At 38.8% G+C, this 18,100-nt stretch overlaps 1 protein-coding gene across 16 annotated transcripts in view; it reads left to right on the top strand.

Moving 5' to 3' along the window:
- The first annotated feature begins 2,288 nt into the window (after positions 1-2,288).
- The window catches only part of LOC137249632 (probable protein phosphatase DDB_G0282105), a 237,613-nt gene continuing 221,801 nt past the window's right edge, over positions 2,289-18,100 (top strand). For 3 of the 16 annotated variants that reach the window (XM_067781325.1, XM_067781314.1, XM_067781327.1), the window contains exons 1-2: positions 2,289-2,731; positions 7,622-7,850. The gene's annotated coding sequence lies outside the window, so the exon portion shown is untranslated. Of the gene's footprint in view, positions 2,732-4,999; positions 5,245-7,585; positions 7,851-18,100 lie in introns of those variants that run through there. The other 13 variants (XM_067781329.1, XM_067781328.1, XM_067781331.1 and 10 more) reach the window with 11 other exon arrangements.

The raw sequence follows: 18,100 nt of genomic DNA, 5'->3' as shown, positions 1-18,100 counted from the left end.
AATTACAATCAAAACGAAATTTCAGCAACATCAGTCAAACTTCCACAGTTTGGACTAGTTGTCAAGAAGCGTGGTTTATACATGCTGAAACACAATTTAGTAAAAAAAAAATATTACAAGAGAATACCAAATACGAACATATTATAACAGCACTTCCACAAGAAGTAATAGTAACAATTTTAGATTTAATCCAAAATCCACCCCTCACCAACAAGTTTAGTGAACTTAAAAAAGTTTTGATAGAAAGACATTCACTTAGTGAAAATTCAAAGCTAGACAAAATTTTAAGTGATTCAGAAATGGGTGATCGAAGGCCCTCTGAGTTTTACCGGTCATTCATTTTATTAGCGGGCTCAAATTTTAGTGAACATATTTTAAAGAGAATTTGGTTGAGAAAACTTCCCAAAATTTAAATGCCATTTTGGCTAGCTCAAGTTGTGATAATATTAATGAGTTAACAAAATTAGCAGATAACATTTTTGAAGTTATGAATAAAAACGAAGTTTTCTCAGTAAATACAAATTCAGATACAAAAGTTCAAAACTCCGTTGTTGAAAATCTAGTTAAAACCACCTCTTTGATGTGTGAAAATTTTCAGAAACTCTTAGGAGTTGAAATTAAAACAGAAATGCATCGGAATCAATCTAGGAACAATTTTAGAAACTCTTTTAGGCGTCATTCTAACTCGCGTAATAATCCAAATTAGTTGTGTAGATTTCACTACAAATTTGGAAATAATGCTAGAAGTTGTGAACAACCTTGTTCTTATAACAAAAACAAAGATTCAACAAACTAAATTCTTCCGTTGTTGCAGCGACGAACAACGGAAATTTAGAATTTTCGGCGCATCGCTTATTTATTTTTGATAGAGAGAACAAACCAAATTTTTTAATTAATAGTGGAGCAGAAATTTCGGTATTACCCGCGTCTAAATTTCCCCATACGAAACGTTCAGACATAATTCTCACTGCAGCTAATGGCTCAACAATTGCCACTTACGGGAAAAAGCTTTTAAACGTAAATTTGGGTTTAAGACGTGAATTTCCCTTTACATTTTTGATTGCGGATATAGCCAAGCCAATAATTGGCGCTGATTTTCTTTGTAAATATGGTCTTTTTATAGAAATTAAACATAAACGTTTACTTACTTACTTAATTGGCGCTTAACCGTCTAAACGGTTATGTCCGTCCAACAAGGCGCGCCAATCGCTCCTTGGCTCCGCCAACCGGCGCCAATTGGTCACACCAAGGGAGTTTAAATCGTTTTCCACCTGGTCCTTCCAACGGAGTGGGGGCCGCCCTCTACATCTGCTTCCATAGGCGGGTTCCGATAGAAATACTTTCTTGGCCGGAGCATCATATTTCATTCGCATAACATGGTCTAGCCAGCGCAGCCGCTGCGTTTTAATTCGCTGGACTATGTTGATGTCTGCATATAGCTCGTACAGCTCATCATTAAATCTTCTTCGGTACTCGCCATCGCCAACGCGTAGAGGTCCATAAATCTTTCGAAGAACTTTTCTCTCGAACACTCCCAAAGCCGCTTCATCTGCTGCTTCAACATAAACGTTTAGCAGATCCATTAACCAATCTCTCAGTTAATACAGTATCCTACTTTTGTGATATTCCATTACCTAAATTATTTGCGGTTGACAATAAATTTACAAAATTATTAAAAGAGTTTCCGTCACTTATTTCAGAGCCAGATTATACTAAACCTGTTAAACATACAACAGTACATCGACTTGTAACAGAAGGTAGTCTTCCATTTTCTAAGCCTAGGCGCTTAGATCCGGTAAAATACAAAGTTGCAAAAACGGAGTTTGATTTCTTAGTTAAAACAGGTATTTGCCGGCCTTCAAATTCTTCAGCAGCATCACCACTTCACCTTGGGTCATACCTCCCATAATTTTCTACTTTATTCTCAATACACACTGAGAGAAAGTGTGAATGTATGGTGAGATTTACTGTTTTAGTTATACGCTTTTTCTCTCTGACTTTTGTTTTGCTGATAAGCGAGAACCGCTGCTCAATAGCACGAACAATGAGAAAGAGCTGTTGGCCCTACAAAAAAACAACAAAGTTTTGGTGTTAGCAGACGCATTGCTACCACCCACCGCTGGGAGGCGAGGACATCTTTGAAGTATCAACAATTTCATATGAGTATGTGTGTGTGTTTGTATAAAATTTTGTGGAAAATACGAATTTGTTCGATATGCGAATCGTGCATTGAGCTGCGTTGTTGTGGGGCAAATGGAAATGAAAAAAATTGTCAGTTGTGTCTGAAAAGCGGAATGCTATGCACGTCTACTGGACAAAGCACGGAACAAATTTTGAAAAAACAAAAAAAGTGAATTAAATGAATAACATTTTTTTGGAGTTCTACTAATATTGTGGATCAAGTGAAGGAAGCGGATTCATAAGTAGCAAAAACCTATAAAAAATAAAAAAATTGAAGTTTTATAAAAAAAAGTTTATGCAAAATAAAGCAACAACAGTTTAAGTTGAAATTGAGGTGAAAAGTGTTTTACGAAAAGTATACATATATACGTACATATGTTTGACAATTGGAATACACATACCTATACATACATAAATGTATATAAATACATAAGTTTATGTACTTGAATGTATGTCAGCGTGTTTGTGAGAAAGTGTCATTATCCTTACAACAATATAATCTGTAACAGCAACAAAAACAACAACATATGCAGTCGCATTACAATAAATGGTAAACATTTTCTGGTTTTCTCTTCGGTAATTTTGCAGTTTATGGTACGCACCGAAATTTGGGCCTTTTTTAACACGGTTTTATTAGCTTGGCCTGTATGTAACGGAATCTTTGAGCTTAATTTCCACCGGTTTCTAGAAGTCTGATTAATTTGAAACTTTGCATACGTATCAAGGACCGATGACAATGCAATAATGTGATGGTGTGGTGACATAAGGTTAATGGCCATAAGGTCAATTGGCCTTATTACCACTTTGAATGGCCACAAGTTTGATTGAAAATTTGCTCACGTATCAAGGGTCGATGACAATGCATTAATGTGATGGTGTGGTGACATAAGGTCAACGGCCATAAGGTCAATTGGCCTTATTACCACTTTGAATGGCCATAAGTTTGATTGAAACTTTGCACACGTATCAAGGGTCGATGACAATGCATTAATGTGATGGTGTGGTGACATAAGGTCAACGGTCATAAGGTAAATTGGCCTTATTACCACTTTGAATGGCCATGAGTTTGATTGAAACTTTGCACACGTATCAAGGCTCGATGACAATGCATTAATGTGATTGTGTGGTGACATAAGGTCAACGGCCATAAGGTAAATTGGCCTTATTACCACTTTGAATGGCCATAAGTTTGATTGAAACTTTGCACACGTATCAAGGGTCGATGACAATGCAATAATGCTTTTTACTCTGAATTAAATTATTCTGTTAATAACTTAAATTTTATTATAATTTTATTTTGAGGTGATTAACTATAAACGATTGTTTGACCTTCTACTACTGTTATATAAACTCTTTTTAATTGAAATTTATTTTCTATTTTTTAGTTCGGTTTGCTATAGAAGCGTGTTTTTTAGTTTTTTTAAACTATTATTTATTTTCGAGTGAGGTATTAAAACACGCGTATTCACGTCTAGATTAAGAATCCGAAAGCGGAAGTTAACTTTTTTTTACCCGTTTAAAAGTTATCCGCGAAAAACAGGTTTGTGTGATACATATTGTTCCCGCACGTTTACAATCTTTTAAGTGCACACATCACTTTACTTTTTTTATTTAGTATATTAACACAATCTAACTTGCACGAAGGAACGAAAAAATTATGATAAATTTCACGAATTTACTTACGATATAAAATATCAAAACAAATATTGCAACAAATTTTTGTCGAAATGAAAACACATGAAAGTAAACAGTGTTGCCAGCTCTGCAATGCTGGTGATTACTTTTGTTGTTCTCTGTTAGGATTAATACAAGGCGGTGGCGGCTCAACATAAATTTAAATAAACATACAATTACATCGTTTTTGTAATTTACTGAATATGTTGCTATTTTATATATTAAAATAGAAGAGAATACGTCTTCAATTTATCGAAATAAAGAGATGCTGGCAAATATTTGGAATTTTCATTTTGGAACAAGTGCAGAATACATATGTACATTTGTAAAAAAAAAGAAATCGAACTTTATAGAGATTTTTATGCTGATTCCAACGGTATATTCGTTTTTTGGTGCAAATGAAAGGTTTGGGGGTAATTCCATGTCAAAAGGCGAAATTATGAATTTTTCAAATCAAAATATCTCCGAAACTAGTGGATGGATTTCAAAAATTAAAAAATCGAAAAATAACTTATAAAAATACCTTTCATTTGATGTATATATATCTTTAACTTTTCTAGTCTTTATTTACCAAAAATTTGAAAAAGCTCTTTTTTGGTGGCCATGCACAGTAATTCTGCGTAGAACACCTTTCTGCATAGGCGGCCTTCGGCCGCGCTTATAAAAAATAACCCTGGGCTACGCCATGCCAAGTCCGGGTGTGTGGTGTAACCGTGGCTGCCGCCACGGCGATGTCCTTCTGCGTAGTACACCCTTTTGCGTAGGCACCCTTCGGCCGCACTTTAAAAACATAACCCTTAGCCGATCCAACACCGGCTACGCCATGCATTATTTTTTTTTTGACAAATGTATGTATTCTGCACTTGTTCCAAAATGAAAATTCCAAATATTTGCCAGCATCTCTTTATTTCGATAAATATTAATTGCAACATATTCAGTAAATTACAAAAACAATGTAATTGTATGTTTATTTAAATTTATGTTGAGCCGCCACCGCCTTGTATTAATCCTAACAGAGAACAACAAAAGTAATCACCAGCATTGCAGAGCTGGCAACACTGTTTACTTTCATGTGTTTTCATTTCGACAAAAATTTGTTGCAATATTTGTTTTGATATTTTATATCGTAAGTAAATTCGTGAAATTTATCATAATTTTTTCGTTACTTCGTGCAAGTTAGATTGTGTTAATATACTAAATAAAAAAATTAAAGTGATGTGTGCACTTAAAAGATTGTAAACGTGCGGGAACAATATGTATCACACAAACCTGTTTTTCGCGGATAACTTTTAAACGGGTAAAAAAAGTTAACTTCCGCTTTCGGATTCTTAATCTAGACGTGAATACGCGTGTTTTGATACCTCACTCGAAAAAAAGGTCCAAATTTCGGTGGGTACCATAAACTGCACTACTACCTTCTCTTCTTTTTTTGTTGTTGTTTTATGACATGAAATTTATTAAAAAAGTTCTTTAAAATTTTTTGAAAGAATTTGCTGTTTTTTGAGTATCTACTTTATTTTTTTTACAACAAACATATGCAACTGCAGTGGCGGCCAACAAATTAAGATAGGTTAGGTTGAACTGGCCGGTCCGTGAGAGCCTCACAAAGGCCAGGAAACCAACAACAACAACTAGGAAACTAGGACCTACGTTATGAAATAACTCCGTCCTCTTGGCAAATACTAGAAGCTTTCTAGGACGTGCGCTAATTGCTGCTTCTAGATCTTTTAACTGTGCCAGTCCTAATAGCTGGAGCTTTAGTCTGGCGAGCGCAGGGCACGAGCACAAAACGTGCTCAATTGTTTCCTCCTCCAACGCGCACCTCCTTCATCTGCTATAGGCGCTTAACTGTTTAAACGGTTATGGCCGCCCAACAATGCGCGCCAGTCGCTTCTTCGGTGGTTTAACATGCGGCAATAGGTCACACTAATGGAATTTAAAGGTTTTTCAACTGGTCCTTCCAGCGGAGTGGGGCCGCCCTCTTGCTCTGCTTCCATAAGCGCGTTAAGATAGAAATACTTTTTTAGCCGGAGCATCGTCTGTCATTCGCATACCATGGTCTAACCAATGTGGCCGCTGTGTTTCAATTCGCTGGACTAAGTTGATGTTTGCGTAAAGCTCGTACAACTCATCATTTAATCGTTTTCGATACATACCGTCACTAATACGTAGAGGTCCGAAAATCTTTCAAAGCACTTTTCTCTCGAACATTCCCGGAGCCGCCTCATCTAATGTTGTTGTTAGTGTTAATGCTGCTTCCCAAATAAACGAAGTCTTTTACTATTTCGAAGTTATGGCTGCCAACAGTAGCATGGTTGCAAAGACGCATTGCGCTGACTCTTTGCTGGATGATAGCAGGTACTTCGTTTTGTCCTCATTCACCATCAAACCCATCTTTACCGCTTCTTTTTCCAGTTTGGAGTAAGCAAAACTGACGGCGCGCGTGTTCAGGCCGATGGTATCAACGTCATCAGCAGAGCGGTTAAGTTCTGCAGCTAGTATAATATTCTCCAGCATCAAATTAAAGAAATCGCATGATAGGGGGTCACCCTGTCTGATACCTCGTTTAGTTTCAAAGGGCTCGGAGAGGTCCTTCACAATTCACAAGACTGCACTGATGGTGTTGCTCAGTGTCATTATGCACAGCCATATAAGTTTTGCGGGGAAACCAAATTCAGACATAGCGGCATATAAAAAAAATGTAAGGCGCGATAACCTCCGAACAGCAGAGCTTCCCTTCCAGTTTGCATCGTGCTCCTTTTATTTTTTCCTGCAAATTGTTTTATGCCAACTCCGAACGGCATCTGCAAGGCAGTTGAGTTTTCACTGAGAGCTTTTCATGGCAGAAACACACTCGGAGTGCTTGCCAAAATGTTCCTCTAATTAAAAAAACTTGTTTATAAAATTTTGATGTTGCTTTTCCCGGGGCGTGAACCCAGGATCTTTGGTGTGGACGGCGGAGCACGCTACCATCACACCACAGCGGAATATAGGCAGCTCCTTTTCGTTCTGTCGAAGGCGGAGAAGAGGTGATGTGTGTGTATGGTAGATTGACCAGGTCTTAAGCCGCGTTAATAAGGTCCAATCAACCGATTCACGATAGGCTTCAATCTTTCGCACAATACACCTGACAGGACCTTATATGCGATATTATGCAGGCTGATTCCGCGACAGTCACCGCAGTTTGAAGTATGCCCTTTCTTGTGGAGTGGGTAAAGAACGTTTAGATTCCAATCGTCGGTCATGCGTTCGTCCGCCCATATTTTGCAAGGAAGCTGATGCATGCGCCTTACCAACTCCTCGCCGCCGTTTTTGAATAGCTCCGTAGGCAACCCATGAGCGCCCGCGGCCTTGTTGTTTTTTTTATCTGGTTATTGCTATTCTGACTTCATCATAATCGGGTTGATGGAACATCAACCAAAAACAATTAATGAAAAAATTGTTGGTCCTAGCAGAGTTGCTAATTTGCTGATTGCCACTGTACTTTTGTATATCACATTTATGTGTACAATATTGAATTGAAAATTATTTATTTAACTAAAAAATATTCAACTGCATATTTGAGTCTTTTGGACTCTTCTTCTCAAATTTACTACGCTCTTAACTTTATATTTTTATTGTTTAATTTTTCTGTTTTCATTTCTTGTGCTGAATTTTATTTGGCTATCAAATTAATGCCGGTCTTGCAAAAATACATATACAAATTAATTTAAATTATTTATGTACATAGCTAGGCATGTTTATACTATTTATTTCGTTTATTAAGCCAGTTGTGACCACGAAAATTATCAACAACTGAAACTTTTTTTTGCGTAATCAATAAACGTCAGCAAGTGTACAAATACAAAACATAAAAATAATAATTAAAGCAACAACATTAGCAAAAGTGTAAACAGCATCAGTAGAACAAAGCGGCAGCAAATAGAAACAGCAAACCGTTATTAGTTCAGTGGGGTCAATGACGACAATTTTTATTGAATTTACGATTTATTCAAGTGAGTCAAATTTTAAATAAATTTTATTTACATGTCTATATAAGGCGATTTTCTAGTAAATAATATTTATATAATGTAACAGCGGAAGAATTGCTAATATTGCACTACTAAAAATCTAACATTACTAAGTTCTGTTGAGCGGGCCTAAAAATATTCTTCTAGAATCGGGAAGGTAGGTCATACCACTAAGGCCCGGTTTATCAGTGGTTGGTTAAGCTAAGCTTAAACTAAGCTAGTCTAGTCAAATTTATACTCCAGTTAAACTACTGAGCGGTTTTTCAGTCAGAGTTTAAAGCCGCCTTTGGGGTATGCTGATTTGTGCGGTAACATTGGTTTTTTTATTATCTAGATAATTTGTAGATACGGCAACAGCTGTATTTTGTTTACCCAACAAACATGGAAAAAAATTCTCCGGCGAAATATATATATAGTTCTGGAAGTGATATCCAACATCATTATTTAATTATTCTTAAAGTAGATAGTTCTCCAGTTGATATCCAACTTCATTCTCCAGCCACTATCCAACCTTTGAGAAATTTTGTAAAATTAAAAGTTTTCCAGTTGATCTCCAACATCATTAATATTTTCCAATTATTATCCTAATTTCGAGAGATTTTGATAAAGGTACAGTTCTCAAATGAATATTCAACCCATTTCTCCAGTTGATATCTTACATTATCAGACCAATTCTAAATATTCTCGCGGAATTTTGTTCTCGCGGATTTTTGTATTCCAGCGGAAAAATTCCTCCAATTCTTTTCTCCTAGGGAGAAGAATAATTGGCGAATAGGAATTTCGAATTTTCGAAGTCAGCTGTTTTGTCAATTGAAATTTCGTTGCGCATATCTTATTTTGTTTAAAAAACTGAAAAGTTTAATTATTGTTGCGAATTTGTTTGAAATTAAGAAATAAGGTATAAACAATGCACATTATTGCATTTCATGTGGTATTCACTGAAATGAGTAATGAATAAGTGCCACAGCAACATCAACAGAGGAGCGTAGGAAGAAGACGGCGGGATAACACAAATCCGCCGGAGTTGCCTGCTTTCATTCTGCAAAGCAATTTTCTGACGGCCACGTCGAGTTGAGTTCGCCTTATGCCATATGCCAAAATCTATTTAAGCCTTCTTAAAAATCCTTGCGCAATTTCTGGATAGCTGCATCAAATATACAAAGAGCTCTTCCGTTGCTTATGATATACTTTTCGACTTAAAATAAAGAATATTGTGGTTGTTGTATTAACAGTGAGAATATTGTGGTAGAATGTAAGGTAATAGTCTAGTTGAGGGTTCGACTGCTAATACGCTACCAAAAATATCGAGAGAGGTGTCAAACGACGCCAGTATTAATAATCCGAAGGTGGAAAATAAAATTTTTAACTCGTTCAAAAGATATTAACGAAAAACCGGAAAAAGACTTGTGGGTACCTCCGAAACCAGGGCCATAGTATTTTTGCGCAGAACATCTTTCAGCGTTGGCGGCCTTCGGCCGCGCTTATACAAAATAACCCTGGGCTACGCCATGCCAAGTCCGGGTGTGTGGTATAACCGTGGCTAAGCCCCACGGTGATGCACAATTTTTTTTGTGGGTACAAACACAACAACAACCACATGGAAATCGCCAACTTCAACTGCAAATATCTCCGGACAGAGATAAAATTTTTCTTTTCCGCAGTCGACCCCTCAACTAGACTATTACCGAATGTAAATACATATTTTAGCACAAATTTGTACAAATAAGTGTTCTTTCTTAAAAGAACGAATTTCCTTTAACTATTTTGATGCATTTCCTTTAATTTAACTAGTGAAAAAACTCCTATGATATGGCAAAGAAATCTCCGTCTCCCTCACATTCATAATACCTACTTTTCTCCCATAACCGGTTTCCTCTTTTTCGAACAGTGTTCAGAATAGGAGGAAAGGGAGAAGTGAAAAAACTCACAAGGAATTTTTATTTAGAATACGAGGAATGGGAGAAGGGAAAAAACTCGCACGTAATTTTCGTTTAGAATTGGGCTTTATATATCGAGTTGAGGTGGAGATGAAAAAAATCTCCAAGGTGGTACCACGAAAACCAACAGCTGTTTATTGTGAGAAAAAAACACCTGGTTGATAGCAGTAATGAAGCGTAATTAATCAAGAATAAATTATATAGACGGCCGCCGTGGTGTGGTTGTAGCGTGCTTGGCTTGCCACACCGAAGATCCTACATCAACATCATTGAATCATACATTTGAATCCAGTTAGAGAACCACAAGTTGTTAATTACATTTTTACAACTTAAGTAATAGCGTAGCTTGCTTTATAAAAAGTTCCCTCTTTTGCTGAGTACGCTATGATTCTCGAGTTGAGCCACTGTTTCGAAACAACTTGAGATTTAAGAAGTATGCCTAGTTATCAACATGAGCTCTAATGGTACTCAAGCCCAAATGCTTGTTAGGTATATTCGACGCCATTTCGAACGAATGGAAACCACCGATAGGTTAACTAGAGTTTAACGCAGCCAGATTGGCCGCTTAAGCTCAGCTTAAACTTCAGTTAAAGTAGACTGAAAAACTGCAGAATAAGTTTAAGCGTAGGTTAACTGAAAAAGTGAGTTGAACTTGTACTGAAGAATCCGGCCTAAGGCAGCAAGAGCATTAGTAGGGGACGTTTCGATCGCACCCATTATGCCAATATGAACTAGTCTATGCAGTTTAGGTAATTTTGTTATTGCTGTTCTCTGCATGATCTTCGGCCGCCAAAACTAAGGAAGCATAGATGACTATTGGATTCATAATAGTATAAACTCTGCAGCACACAATTTTGGGAGATAGCCTAGTGTTTTTTCATAGAGTCGATTGCAGGCGAAGTAAGCCTCTATTACTTTGATTAAGATAGCATCTAGATGAGCATTCAACGTTCTGTCCAATGTAACCCCAGGGTATTTTGATTCCATTGAAATTCGGATTTTGCCGCCACACAGGGATGACTCTGGCATATCTAGTTTTCTTCTTCGTGTAAAAGGCACTAGAACAGGTTCGTTAGGATCGATGGAGAGTCCTTTGGTACCACACCACCTTTCTATATGGATATTTTTTCCTCGTGCATCCCAATGATGCAGATTACTAAGACATCTAAGACATCATATATTTGATCCCGACATCGACCGCAGGGACAGTGTCTTAGAACGTCAAGGATTATCTGTCCGGTCGGGCGATGCAAATCTAGAAATCATCAACATCTACATCCCTCCTGTCACCTGTTGCCCCAGTGGATACCGCCCTGATATCAGCGGGGTACTCACTGGAAACAATCGCATTATCTTAGGCGATTTCAATACCCATCACGATCTATGGAATTCAAACTTGCGGGTGGACAGTACGGGTGAGATGTTAGCGGATCAAATAGAAGAAACGACGTTCTGCACAATAAACGGAGACGCCCCCACACGTATGGTAGGAAGCTGTTACAGTTCGCCGGATATTTCAATCGTGAGCGCAGAACTCTTAAACTGCGTCAACTGGCAGCCGATGGTAACATTGGCATCCGACCACCTGCCTATACTTATTTCGCTCGAGCGTTCCGTCGACTTCATCGTCGCAGAAAAACGCACTTTCATTAACTTTAAATTAAGTTTGTACGGCAGCCATAGTTCTGAAAAACCCCATTTGTAGGGATGGTGCCATGCTTCTTTTTTCCCAATTCCACATTTTAACTTCATATAGCTCCTTACCAATTTTGATTATCCTACCATTACTACATTCAGAGATATGCAGTATGATATATTCCATTTGTATGGGAGGTGCCACGTTCCCTTTTTCCTAATTCCACATTTTCTTGGTGGTGCTAAGGAATGACCTCATATAACTCCTTACTGAATGTCAATGTTCTGGCATGTATACCTTCAGAGTAGGGCTGGGACTACCCGCATATTCGAATATCCGGATATCCATACGGATATCCGTTGACACGGATAAAATCCGGACGGCATGGATATCCGGTTAATATTCGTTTGTGAAGCTATCCGGATTTATGAAGATCCGGTTAATAACCGTATTTTTGGATATCCAGTGAAAGCAAGAAATTGATGAACCATATATGTTTATTTAACATTAATAACAATAAATTCGTGGGGCATTTAAATCAATTAACAGCGTTTTTTCACAATATAAACAAATGGCACTGTTCTTATTTTCACTTGTTGATATGCAGATATTCAACTTATATATTCCAGTATCCGGACATACGGATATCCGGATTATCCGTTTACGTATCCGGATAGCCGAACAGCGGATATCCGGGTTTCCCATTTATGAATGCGGATATCCGGATAGCCGGATTTTTTTCTTACCTATCCGGTTATTCGAATATCCGGTTTATCCGTATAGTTGAAAAATCCAGATGCAGTTCACAGCCCTACTTCAAAGTTATGCAGTACCAAAGATTCCATTTGTATGGGAGGTACCACGCCCCTTTTATATATCAAAATTATTTTTAGCTTAAAAACTTCGTGTTGATCGAAGGAACCTATAGTCAAAATTTGGTGATGATTGAAGTGTGGGAAATACGTTTCCATAGCGAACATACACACACACAGAATTTGATTTTTATATATATAGATGGATATTTATTTATTTACACAGCATGAGCTGCGAAAGTTGAGCTGAAAAAATATCACTTAAAAGAGGATGCGGCTTAGTCTTGCATGATTTCATCGTTGACTTCATTCACCAGCTGGTATGAAGGTTCCACTTTAGTAGTCAAAACGTCCGTCCGATAACTCTTCCTATGTCTCGAAGTCACAGATTCTATTGCCAGTGATCTAGAGCTCTTAAAATAATATGATTTTTACCTCACCTAAAGACAGATTTATTTGAGGACCCTCATGGAATGTAATTGTCGCTCTTCTTCATGGGTTCAACGTTCGCCTCGTCTTTGTTTCGAACTTAACCCACAGAGTATGCTAGTAGTCGGGCCTCATCCGTAAGTCGTAATCGCTTTAAATTTCCACCTAGCTGAAGTTTACTTCCATCTCATTGTAGCTGGGATTATTATCAGTCTCCACCATAGACGCCAGGTTAACCAGGATTCCGAACCAACATTGTAGACTCGGAGGTAAAATTCTTTGAGGCTACAGCTGGCTTTTTATTAACACCAAACCAGAGTGCATAGTTGCTCTCTTCATCGACGTTGAAAGGCGTACAATTTTTCGTCAGGAGGCTAATATTAAACATATTAAGGAACCCATCCACTTGGCACCACTGGCTGTCACGCTATTGCTTTTGGGCGTTTCATTCATTTTGCGACATGCACGATGCACCATTCCCTATCTCGCTCCATTTCGATAGATATGATATCGTTATAGGCGGTCTCCAGGGGAAATCTTACCCAGAGTTTTCTTTGTTGTTGTTGTATTAACGAGAAAGATACTCCCCGACGATTTTGGGAAGTTTTATCGATGTTGATGGTCATTTGGCGGATACAGATCCGCTACGTTTCGGTAATAAAGCACCATTATGGTATTAGCTCTACCATCTCGGGAACGATTTATATGACCACATTAAACCTTCTAAGCCAACCCGGCCCCAACCCCCTATTTTCATGAGGAAGTTGGGGTGGCCAGAGCCTAGACCTGCAGTGCAACATAAAAACGGCTGACTCGATTCATTTTCGTGACTGCTTAGGAATTCAGATCTTTGTATATAGTGTCAATAATATTTCGCTGCTTAATAATTCCTTTTCCTGTGGACCTTATCAGTGCCCCTGCGTTTACCTCCTCGTTGAGCGGTGGCGTTTCATTGTTTCTCCTTTGCCGTATAGTTCCGTATTGAAATGCGGTAATGTCTTGTCGCCTCTTTCCGCTGATGCGATATTTACGCGAATATTTCGGTACGCCTATCCTGATGGTTGGTTTTTGATGATTGCCCACCTTGAAAGTCCTTGGGTCTATAGTTATCTACCCCTCTGAACGCTGCTTCACAAGCGCGCTTCCGTAAGCTTTGGAGTTTGGTCGTGAACCAAACTTCTGGTATCACGACGGGTTCATTCAGTCTATGCGAGGTCCTCATGGACCAGCCAGTTCAACGTAACCTAACTTTGGGGTGCGAGATATCTGCACGTCCGATAAGTATCTTTATCGTTGGTTTAAGGGTGGGTTAGATTTTTGAAAAAATTGGGCGGTGCCACGTCTACTATAAAGAAACATTTAAATTTATCTTATGTCCTCAATTATTTGAAGAAGGTATTCAGCATTTATTATAGGGACTCCATATATGAGTGGGGGTACAGTGGGAGTGAAAGTTCGAGTGGGAGTGCGAGCGAGAGCTGGAGTGGGAATGGGAGTAAAAGCGGGAGTGAGAGTTGCAGCGGGAGTAAGAGTGGGTGTGGAAGTGGGAGTGAGGGTGAGAGTGCAGGTGAAAGTGGGAGTGATAGTGGGTCTGGAGATGGGAATGAGCATTGGAGTGGGCGTGAATGTGGGAGTGAGAATTAGAATGAGAAGGGTATTGAGTTAAAGAGAATAACATATGCAGTTGTTTATACAAATTTTGAATAGCAATACCGCTCCCATTGCATAAACTCGCAAGCCTTTTGAAATTCTTTCACAGCACTTATCTGTGTTCATTAAATTCCTATTTGAATATTCATTAAAAATCTCTACACGCCTTAAATCAATATCAATTCCTCAGACAGAAAATAGCTTAACTTCAATCCGCAAAACCCTGTCACACATACATTCATATATATAAATAATTATACCGTCAATATTGAAGGGTCGCACGTGTCAGTCGATATGGCCCATCTACCATTGTTATCGTAATAATGATCGATATTTAAATTTCAATATTTATACTTTTTTCTGAACTCAAAAATACATAAATATTTATGTAGTATATACATACATATGTACACAGAATAATTTAGTTGATAATTATGACACCCAAGGGAATATGGGTGTGTAGTTTACTGCCTAGCCAGTCAGTGACAGGGCGCATCTTGTTATTGTAGTTGACAAGTCTGCATAACCATTTAATATACTATATATGCGTTTCTGTGTGTATTTGCGAGCATTAGGGTGGTTGGTGTATAGGTTCATTAAAAGAATGTATCAGCAAATGTTTAAGGATAAAAGGACACGACATTAGTTTTTCGGTGGTGATGAACAGCACGTTACTACAAGACCTGGAAGGGTCCTCCCTACCCCCAAGTCTCAAAAATGTGGACCGTAAATTATCTGTCTGGCCGGCAGGCTTCGGTGCAATTCAGAAACATATCATCCAAACCAAGAGGAACTAAACAAGGAGTTCCAAAGGGTGGTGTCCTATACTCACTTCTGTTTAGCTTCTACATATCGAAGCTACGTTCACGTCCAGAAGGAGTCACTATCGTTACCTACGCCGATGACTGCACATTAATGGCCGCAGGCCCAAGCCCACCCATCGATAAGCTTTGTAATAAAAATAAACAGCTATCCCGCTGATCTCTCCAGTTTTTTCGCATCGCCAAAACTCACATTGTCACCTACCAAATCTTCGGCGACCTTATTTACATCATGGACGTGCCAAGTGTCGACCATATTGAACATCCACGTAGATGGCATTACGCTACCGACTGCCTTACACCCAAAAATCTTAGGTGTGACGTTTGATCAGGGTCTACATTTTAGAGAGCATGCAACCGCAATTGTTCCTAAAATCCAGAGCCGTAATAAAATCCTCAAATCTCTTGGCGCCAGCACTTGGGGTAAATACACAGAAACGCTCATTACTACTTACAAAGCGATTTGTCGGCCGATTGCATGCTACGCGTCCCCGATATGATCGCCAAGCCTAAAGGTTACCCTCTGGAAGAAAATAGAGGCCTGCCAAAATACTGCCCTCAGAATCGCTACGGGCTTATGTTCACAGAGCACCACTTACACAATGTGGCGAGGTTACTTCCCATTAGGCAGAGAAATGAAATGCTGAACAGTTTCTGTTGAATACCTAAAAACCTGGGCATCCCAACAGACACCTGATTGATGAGGCTACACCTCTCAGGGGCCTAAGGCATAATCTCCGTAAGCATTATGAGGAAATACGCCACCTGTGTACCATTTCACGCAAAGCTACGGTTTCAAGTGGCCTTTTATAGTCAATCCGACCCTTTTCGGAAAGACTAAGCTTACGACTCTAACGCTCTCTCCTTAATTATTTGTTGATTGAACTGATCGCACTGTCAGCGTTGTTTTTACGGTTGGAAGCTCCGTCGCGGAATCATATTTTGCCTCCTAACTCCTCCTAATAACTGTGCGAGCACCAGTTAATACTGTAACGAATTTTGAGGTGTTCCTGATAATTATGCACCTTCTGCTAACATTCGTATTGCAAAATTATCTTTATTTAGACTAACTTGGGAGTAGTACAATCATACTTCACTAATAGCGTGTTTAATAACCGTTTAGACGGTTAAGCGCCAATTAAGTAAGTAATAGCGTGTTTAAATCAAACTGATTTCCGATTCCTCAGCTTGCGCTGATTATATACTCTCGGTCACCTTGCTTGCCCATTTCTCCTAAGGTCTAGTCGGTTCACGATCATGCGTTCTAGAACAGTTGTATCTCATGCTTGGTTATTCAGCTATATACATGTATATCTGTATTTTATGCTTGCTGTTTTTATAGTTGTGATTATTTACTAACAGCATAGTGATGCTAATATTCGCCACAATAGCGATAATTCAGAGACTTGAGTTGCGTTTTTTAAGTCAAAGCGGAAGTATAGATGAGATTAGATGAGAAGGTTAGGTGAAAACTAGCGTGAGCCGCTCATGCAGCGCTTCCTCTAATATATATCTTTCTAAGCGAAAACGCGGTAACATGAATTTTACATGCTCAAAGTTCTCTAAAATGTTAGTCTTTAAGTGTTAAACAGTGTCTAGCTTCTTCATGTTTACATGGATAAAAGAAAGTATCTGCAACAACCGTGTACTGTCAGCAACTATGTCAAGTAAATGTTCCTCCCGAAAGCTTCTCAGAGATTAAGGGCCATCGGCCGTTGTGTGAGTTAGCACGTCGTTATTGATGAAGGCTGCAGGTAACTGGAGCCGTTATTAGCCCCAACAGATGCAAAGAACTATACAGATTATGCAGTTATAAACCCTCTCCCGGTGTTTGCATGGCGTTAGCTCTGTGATGCCGCTATTAACCTTGCAAAAGTCAGCGAAAGAGCGAAATGCGGCGATAAGACTTGACTAGACTACCTGGTTTTCTTGTTCAAACAGTAGAAAATCAGTAGCTCGTGGCGAGCTCCTCAACTTTGTAAAATAGCTTATTCTTATGTTTCAACATAAGTGAAGTAATCTAATTTTTCGGTATCTTGCTATATCTTCAAGTGGAGAGTGTTTTCGATGAGATCAGTCCTTTGCCGTATCTGAAACAGGTACGCTTCGTTGTAAGCCTCTAAATAAACTGGTCTGAAGGCCGCGCGATCAATTTTACCTACACATCGAACCTGCTTATCGACTTACCCAATTTATCTGCTCACCAACCTTCCATAGGAATTTCGGTACGACGATACACAGCCGCAACTGGTTCCCTTAAGTGTGGCAAACAATTCACGATTAATATAGTTTCTGTGCTTTTAAGGCGAGTTTAAAGGTGCTGTACTCATTTGCTGGTTAAAAAGTTGTCGAGCCCCCACGTTTAGATCTCTGACGTGCAGACCTACATTACCTGCTTAATTGATAAAAGGTTTTTAGGGAACTGCATTGGGAAAACCGTTTTTCTAAGCGGGTTCGCCCGCCGTCAGTGGTTTGAAAAATACTTTCAGTGCAGTTTTGCCATGAAAAGCTTCTCAGTGATAATTCATCTGCCTTGCGGCTGCCGTGTATGTTACGGGACATATTCGTAGGAAGTATTAAAAAGATCATAACGTAAATTGGAATGCAAGCTTGGCCTAAATCTCTCCGGAGGTAAATATTTATTTTTTATCGGGCGAGTTGACACAGCTTAACACTATCCTCGAAGGTCGCTCAATATTCCTTCGACAGGTAGATAAATAAGTACATGGTGCGATTTAGCTCCAAGGAGGTTTAGGCCGAGCTTCATTTTCAATTCGTGTCGTTCTCCTTTTTAATTTTGCCTACACACTGTCGGTACGGTTTATGTATTATGCCGACTCCAAACGGCATCTGCAAGGATATGGATTTTTTTTACTGAGAAGCTACAGGAAAAGGTTTTGTTTTATCCTCATACGCGTTTCACTCTACGTTGCATCTTCTTCAGGGAGAT

The sequence above is a fragment of the Eurosta solidaginis genome, chromosome 4 (genome assembly GCF_040869045.1).
Source record: "Eurosta solidaginis isolate ZX-2024a chromosome 4, ASM4086904v1, whole genome shotgun sequence".
Taxonomy (NCBI): domain Eukaryota; kingdom Metazoa; phylum Arthropoda; class Insecta; order Diptera; family Tephritidae; genus Eurosta; species Eurosta solidaginis.
Note: the sequence above shows the minus strand (reverse complement) of the source record. Positions and strands in the feature narration are given on the sequence as shown.